This window comes from Pteropus vampyrus, unplaced genomic scaffold (genome assembly GCF_000151845.1).
Source record: "Pteropus vampyrus isolate Shadow unplaced genomic scaffold, Pvam_2.0 Scaffold82, whole genome shotgun sequence".
NCBI classification, from domain to species: Eukaryota; Metazoa; Chordata; class Mammalia; order Chiroptera; family Pteropodidae; genus Pteropus; species Pteropus vampyrus.
Genome location: NW_011888863.1, coordinates 4,625,930 through 4,634,543, shown reverse-complemented (window position 1 = coordinate 4,634,543; position 8,614 = coordinate 4,625,930). Strand labels below are relative to the sequence as shown.

The following is an 8,614-nucleotide window of genomic DNA, read 5'->3' as shown; positions in this document are numbered from 1 at the left end:
ATTTTGTATTCCCACCAGCAATAAATGAGAGTTCCTATTGCTCCACAGCCTTGCCAGTATTTGGTGTTATCAGTATTTTAGATTTTGGCCATTCTAAAAGAAGTGTAGTATGACTTCATTTTAATTTGCAATTCCCTAATAACATATGATGTTGAACATCTTTTCATATACATATTTTCCATCCATATTTTTCTTTAATGAGGTTTTTATTCAGGTATTTTGCTCATTTTCAGTTTGAGTTGTTTGTTTTTTTATTGTTGAGTTTTAAGAGTTCTTTGTTTATTTTCCATACCACTTCTTTATCAGATATATTTTGTGCAAAAGGTTTTCTTCTAGTGTGTAGTGTGTCTACTCATTCTCTTGTTATATCAAAATTCTATTTTTTGAAGGGTGAATAATATTCTAGAATATATCACATTTTGTTTATCTACGCATCTGTTGATGGACATTTGGATTATTTTCCTCTTTTGGTGACTGAATAATGCTGCTATACAACATTGGTGTACAAATATCTGTTCAAGTCCCTGCTTCATTTGTTTTCTGGAGAAGGAGTGATATATCTAGAAGTTGAATTGTTGGCTATCTCTTTGCTTTTAAAAATTTTACAATAGTGCAGCTAAGCCATTATTCTCAATTATTACTCTGTCAATAAAGTAGTTATGTAGAATTCACAATAAGGCACTATTAAAACAACCTTTGCTTTTTGTTTAACTTTACCATTTCTTGTTATTAAGTGAAGAATGAATCAGAAGTCTGCCAACTTCAGTAAAGTAACTATGATCCTTGACTCCAAATGACTTCTCCTGAAAGGAAAGTGAAGTAAATAGAAGCAAATGGAAATTAATAAAATATATTTAAAAATAAAAGAGATGCCCCATAGTTCCCAGTTGAAAGAATAAGTCCTGATTTCAAATAGAATCCTGATAAAAGTAGATTAGAATAAAAAGGATCACAGAGAATTCAAATGAAATTCTTGCCCCTTGCTTCCTCATAATCTACAAATATCCAAAAGAGAAGCAGTACAATATAACTGTATTTTCTATGCAACAAATAGTCCAGCTTTCCATTTTATACTCAGAGTACCAAGAAATAGGTATAAGAACCTTATGGTGATTCACAATCTTAACACATGAAAAGAGAAAATACTTTTTGATAACTAGCCTTTAATCAAGGTAACCTGTCACCAGGTAAACACAGAGATTGAGTTAAGTGTGTTTATGATCTGAATAGAAAGCATGTGTTTTGTATCTAAGATCTTTAAAAAGTTATGATATTTCCATTTAATATCTTCTAAAAATAAAATTATAAGTATGTGTAAGCAATAGAATTAAATCTTATATTAATAATATCATTCTTGTTAGATCTTTGACTATTATCTTAGTTTAACTATGGTCAAAGGTTTGTCTTCAATAAATGCTTGAGGGCCTATGGCTGTTTTCCTATGTTCTTTTAAACTTTTAAAGAGTATGTATTTCTTATTATATATAATCTGTTCTATATTATAGAAAAAGATGGAAATATGAACCAATTTGATTGAGGATAAATCTGTATCAAAAACCGGTGAAGATGGCCCACAATAGGATACCCTACCAGCGAGAGTAGATTAGGAAGTCTGGAGTTAAATACTCAACAAAGGAAAATAGAGTGAAATAGTCAATCACGATCAAGTGGCCTTTATCCCAGGAATGGTTTAATGTAAGAAAAGCTATTAGGTCAACTCACAAAAACAAACAATCCTTTTCATTAGTGGCTAAAAAGGGGCATATGATAAAATTCAATATCGATTTCTTGTTTAAAACATTTTTTTAGCAAATAAGATTTTGAAGTTAATTTTATCAATCTAAAAAAGAATGTTTGCTACAGACCAATGGCCAAATTAATACTTAAGAGTGAAATACTAGAAACAGTCTCCTAACACCAAGGAAAAATTAAGTATGACAACTGCATAAGTTAGAATTCTATTTAACAAGCAAAAAGGAAATTTGTTGGAAAGTTCTCAAGGGCTCACAGATTTGTTGCTAGGCTGGAAGACCAGGCTTGGAAACAACAGGATTTGTGGAAGTCATAAAGTCAGGAAGCAGGATGGATGACAGAGATAATGTCTGATTAGAAATAGTCGTGGTGCAGCCCATCCACCAGAGCTACCTAGCTGCAATGGTTATTACGTCTAGAGGTATGCACAACGTCAGGTCACTGGCTCAAGATGCAAAGTCCCAGGAGAGAGTCACTCGACTAACTCTAAGTCGAGGGCTTCTCTCACCAACATTTCAATACTACTTATAATGAGAGTGTTCTCCAAATAGAGGTGAGGTGCTAATAGGAAGAGGAGATTGGGATGTTGGACATTGTTAAATGACACGTATTTACTATCTTACTATCATTGCTGACATTTACATTATTGTTTATTAATTAAGCCTTGCAATAATGTCCAGATCTCAGGAACTCCTGCATTAAAATTATATTTACAGTTCATGGTACATTAATGTGATCAATAAGTTGTAAATGTAATGAGCCAGATGTCATCACTGATGATCATTGAGTAAAGACCGATATTTTTCTGATATGTTTCTTTTAGACAACTTATTAGCTTCTTCTTTTTGCTTGACTGCCTTTTCTTCACAAAGGATGTTCACTTTAATGCAAGTCAGTAGTATTGATAATGAAAACTTCAATCATTTTTTCATCTTCGATTTTTTTTTTTACCTAATCAGTAGGTCTAAAAGTCTTAGAACAAATTTTTACCAGGCAAGATGCTAACATGGTATGATATGTAGTATATGTTGTAGACTGTATATGTACAAATTTTTTTTTATTTAAAACTAAAAAGGACATTTTAGTCAAACATTTTTGAGAAAGAACTGGATAACTAAGCTTTGCTTACTTTTCTGGCAATTAATCTTTGATTTTTGTAAATTTTAAAAATCCATAAAGCAAACATAATAAATTTCTAATAAATTACTACCTTAAGCTAAAATGGAATTTCAATTTTCTAAAGATGATTTTGGTAGATTTAATTTAAATAATCATTATTAATTGATTTTAACTGATGATATTTACAACATAAAAATATAATGACAATATCAAACAATAAAACTACTAGAGTCATATACTGAAGTTATATAAACAAAATTTTAACCCAAGACACAATTTTACACATTCTTTGAAAAGCAGCTTCTTACAAAGTAACATGATCAGGCTTATAACCAAACTGTTTCAAAATTACTATAAAAGTGTGCTCGATTTTCTTTTTTATAGAAATAATTATGCATAAAGGTGCTGTTTTGACACTAAATGTGAAGAATGAAATTCATCTCTTTATCGGAAATCCTATGCTTGATTTTTGCTACACAACACTCAATTCTGGGTTAAGTGAGATAAATGCATGCGCATGCACACACATTTTATTTTTAACTAAAATGAGATTTCTATCCTTGCTTTTTATGCTTGTTAACACAAGAAAAGTCTTGATTACACATGTTAAAAAATTGAAAACTGAAGTAGATTGCTCATTGTTTTTCTCTGGCTTGCATGATATACCTCTCACACAGAAATCCAGAACTTGTCTAGGGGCAGACTGGTAAATCTCATTTTAAGTGTAGCTCACAAAGTTTTTCTTTTTTCTGCCAAAGTCTCATTCTCAGGCTAAGTAGAAAGTTCGGAGAGAAGGAATAGAAATTATCATTCAGTTCTTATCTGCAGTTTTTTTGGCTGGTTTCAACAAGACTTGAAAACCATTGATATCCTTTTTTACTTTCAAATCCAAGCCTCAGTGGAAACATTAAAAGATTTCATTTTATAAAGATCTAGTTTCTTTTTAAGTTCAAGAATCACATAATGTGAAGTCAAAACATTTTTCTCCGAGCTTTGTAGACATTTGTTTAATTGGCTTATGTGATGAAAATGTCTACAAAGGTGGCTAGTTTCTATAGCCATTCTTCATCTTCAAAACATGCAAGAAAATCTAGACCTCTAGCTTTTTGAAATTCCTTCTGAAATTTATCTTTCAATTCACACAACTTATCAAGAACTCTTCATAGTTATGCCACCAGATTTCTGCATGTAGCAGGAGATTTAGTTGTTCTTAGTCTAGATTTTCACAGTGGTCATTTCATGAGCAAACTGGTCTTTGTTTAATAAAGCTAACCACTTAGCATCATCCTGAAAATTTTTCATATTATTTTCAAGAATATTGATACCAGAATCCCTCTGTGAAGAAAGAAGTATGTTGTGACAAAGGCAAAATTTTCATATTTTTATAAGAGAGGTGAAATCTTTCATGAACATAATTTATTGGAAGGGCAACACCCATACCAATGCCAGAACAGACTTTGTTTTTAGATATGATGACACAACAACATCTATATTTTGGGCTTTGCTTGTTTTGGCCAGCTCTTGAAACAGACATAATATCTTGAATTTCACCAATATATACAATTTTTACAAATGCTGTATACCATGGCTTTTATTGGTTAGGTTGACATCAAATTGGATAGTGAAGCTATTGTTCTTTAGGTTATTACACCGAACCTCTTGAGAGTCATGTGACAACTGATCAATATGTTGTTGATTTATCATACTATTTGAGAGTAGAAGCTTTTCAGTTTCTCATTCTGCATGTTGTCCAAGCATTTTACTCACTATGATTTTACATGGTGGCATTATTCTTAACTACCCCATGAATGTTCTTTCTTGGGGCTAGTTCTGCTCTAAAATAACTTGATCCCTGAAACTTTACTGATTTTACTCCTCCTCTACAACTTTACTGAGGCTTGATTGACAAATAAAAATTATGTATATTTAAGCTATGCAACACAATATTTTTACATATGTATACATTGTAAACGATGAACACGATCAAGTTCTTTAACATATTCATCGCCTACATGATTACCTTTTTTTATGGTGAGAACTCTTGAGATTTATTCTCTTAGCAAATTTCAAGTACACATTAATATTAACTATAATCACCATACTATACATTAGGTGTTTTAACTGAAATATTGAACATTTTGAATAATATATCTTATTTTCCTCCGCTTCCCTGCCTCTGGTAACCACCATTTGACTGTGTTACTATAACTTTAATTTTTTTTTAGATTCCACATATAGGTGAAATCATGAGATATTTGTTATTCTGTGTCTGCCTTATTTCATTTAGCATAATGTCTTCCAGTTCCATCCATATTGTTGCAAATGGCAGGATTTTTTCTTTATTTAAAGATAAATAATACTGTGTGTGTATGTACATGTGTTTGTATATATCGCATTTTCTTTTTCATTCATCTCTTGATAGACACAGGTTGTTTCCATATCTCGGCTGTTGTGAATAATGCTGCAATAATCATAGAGGTTCAAATATTTTTTTAAGATAGTCATTTTATTTCCTTCAGATATATACCTAGAAATGAGATTGCCAGATCATATGGTAGTCCTATTTTTAGTTTCTTGAGTAACCTCCATACTGTTTTCCATTATGGCTTCGTCAATTTATATTTCCACCAACAAACAGTGTACAAGCGTTCTCATTTCTCCACATCCTCACCAACACTTGTTACCTTTTGACTTTATAGCCATTCCTAATGGGTATGAAGGGATATCCCATTGTGGTTTTTATTTGCATTTCCCTGACGGTTAGTGATGCTGAGCATCTTTTCATGTACCTGTTGGCCATCTGTATGACTTTTTTTAAACGAAAGTTTTTCTTTGTCTGGAGATTCCAATAGTCGTTAAAAAAAAAAATCAGCATCTTTACATGTTTAATGGTTGCAATATGTAGATGAGAGCTTTTTCCATTTTTTAAAAAATCAACCTTATTAGGTATAATTTACATACAATAGAATCTTGTGATTTTTAATGTAAAATTCTATTAGTTTTGACAAATGTACACTGCTGTGTAATGACAACTACAACTAATTATGATATATAGAATATTTCTATTACCTTAAAATATTTTCTCATGCCCCGTAGCAGTAAATCCCCTTTCCTCATTCCAGGTCCTTGGCAATCACTGATTTGTCTTCAGTCATTCTAGACTTGCTCTTTCAAAATTTCATATAAATGGAATCATACAGTATATAATTTTTATATTCTTTCACTTAGTATAATGTTTTTGAGATTCATCCATGTTATGTGTATAGTGGTATATTCTTTTTTATTGTGGAATGGTGTTTCATTTTATAAATATACCACACTTTGCTTATCCATTTACTTGTTGATTAACATTTGGATTGCTTCCAGTTTTGTCCTTCACATTTCTATATAAATTTTGTGGACATATGCATTTTTCCTTCTGGGTGAATACTTAGGTATAAATTTCTGTGCTTTATTGGAATTGCACATAAACACTTTAAGCTCTCAAAATGTATTTTAAAGTGTCTTTATCATTTTGCATTTTCATCAACAATGTGTGAGTGGGTTTATTTGCTCCACATCTTTGTCAATACTTGGTATTGTCAATCTATTTAATTATGACATTTTAGTGGGTATACAGTGATACCTCATTGTGGTTTTAGTTTGAATTTCTCTAAAGATGATGCTAATTATTTTTTATGTGCTTATTTGCTATTCCTAAATATCTTTGGCGAAGTGACTGTTCAAATCTTCTCTATAAAAAATATTTAGGTTGTCCTTTTATTACTGAGTGGTAAGAATTCTTTATCATTTCTGGATACTAGTCCATTTTCAGATGAATGCATTGCAATATTTCTTCCAATCTGAGATGTCTCTTCATTTCTGTAATATTAAGTTTTGAAGGATATGAGTGTTAATTTTAATAAAGTACAATTTGTCGATTTTTTTTTTCTTTTATGGCTATATTTTGTGTGTGTTGTGTAAGTAGTTTTACTTAAGAAATCTATGGCAAGGTTAGTGATCTTGAGTTCACTTCCAAGTTCACAAAGACTTTTTTCTCTGTGTTTTCCTCTAGAAGTTTTATTGTTCTATCTTTTATGTATATATATGTGTATATATATATATTATATATATATATACACATATATATATTTGTGTGATCTAATTTATATTAATTTTTATATGTAGTACAAGTTTAGGGTTGAGATTCATCGATTGTATGTGTATATGTAATTATACTTAATGATTTGCTGAAAAGATTATTCTTTCCCTCATTGACTTTTTGGTATTTTCGTTAAAAATCTATTATATCTGTGAGGTTTTATTTCTGGACTAAATGCTTTGCTGCTTAATTGATAACACTATGTAAGAATTTCACTGTATTACTTATTGTTGTTTTATAGTAAATATTGAAATTAGTTAATGTAAATATTCCTGTTTTGTTAGACAATTTCTCCAAAAAGCCTTTGGGAATTTTGACTGGAATTCTGCTAAGTCTATAGACTAATTTAGAGAGAACTGACTTCTTTACACTATTTAATATTCTAATTAATGAATATAATATATCTCTACATTTATTTAAGACTTCTTTAATTTCTCTAAGCAATGCTTTGTAGTCTTCGGTATAAAGTCTTACACATATTTTATTTTTATTATTATTATTTTTTTTAAGCAAGGAAACCCTTGGTTGACCTCACAGATGCAAGAAACTTGTCAACTTACAATCCTTTATTTTTTTATTTTATCTTTTACACCTATAGCACCTGGTCTTCCTAGGTGGTCTCCCATCCAAGTACTAACCAGGCCCGACCCTGCTTAGCTTCCGAGATCACTCGGGATTGGGCTTGTTCAGAGTAGCATGACTGTAGATCATATTTTGTTTAATTTATCTTTATTTTATATTATTTGATGCTGTTACAAATGGTATTGCCTTTCAAGTTTCAATTTCCAAATATTGATTGTTAATATATAGAAATACAACTGATTTCTGTGTATCAACCTTGTATTCATTGACTTTAGCAAATTCACTTATTCATTCTAGTAGCTTTTTCACAGATTTCTTTGTATTTTTTTTATGGGTGATCATGTCATCTGTGAATAAGGATGAGAGAGAAAAAGTCAGAAAAGGAAGAAATAAACAGAAAACATTACAGAGCAACCAAAAACTTAATAAATCCAATAAACATTACTGAAATACTTTGAAGAAACTTAAAGAAATATCACAAAATTAATTGGAAAAGAGTAAGGATATAAACATTTTTATAGAAAAGATGATAAAAAATGGAAGATGATGATGAGATCCAACTTCCATATAATTAGTTCTCAAGAAGAAGCAAACTGAACAAATACAATAAAGACTCGCATGATTTACTACGCTCCACTTTATGTATATCTACTTACTTTATCGCCTTATGTTGTCTAAATGATCTATGCAGAAGAAACTCTAGCTGCTGTTTTAAGTATAGTATATTGGTGTTAGATTCAGTTGATTCAAATTATTGCTCAATTTGTTACTAGCTCTGTGACTTTGGAAACATTTTTCTCATATGGTTCACTCAGTTATCTCATCGGGAAAGCAGAGATAATAATAGTACCTATTATATAGGCTTGCTCTGATGTTTAAATAAGATACTTTGCATAAAGTACTTAAAAGCATGCCTGGCACACAAAGTATTCAATAAACATTATCTATTATTATTAAATATAACTTCTTGACCTTTCATGTTTCAATTAGAAATGTTTCTGAAATAGGCAATACATAACT

The 8,614-nt window shown here is 30.5% G+C and overlaps 1 pseudogene; it reads right to left on the bottom strand.

Moving 5' to 3' along the window:
• Nucleotides 1–7,601: 7,601 nt before the first annotated feature.
• Nucleotides 7,602–7,720, bottom strand: LOC111741880 (annotated as a pseudogene).
• Between the last annotated feature and the right edge of the window lie 894 nt (nt 7,721–8,614).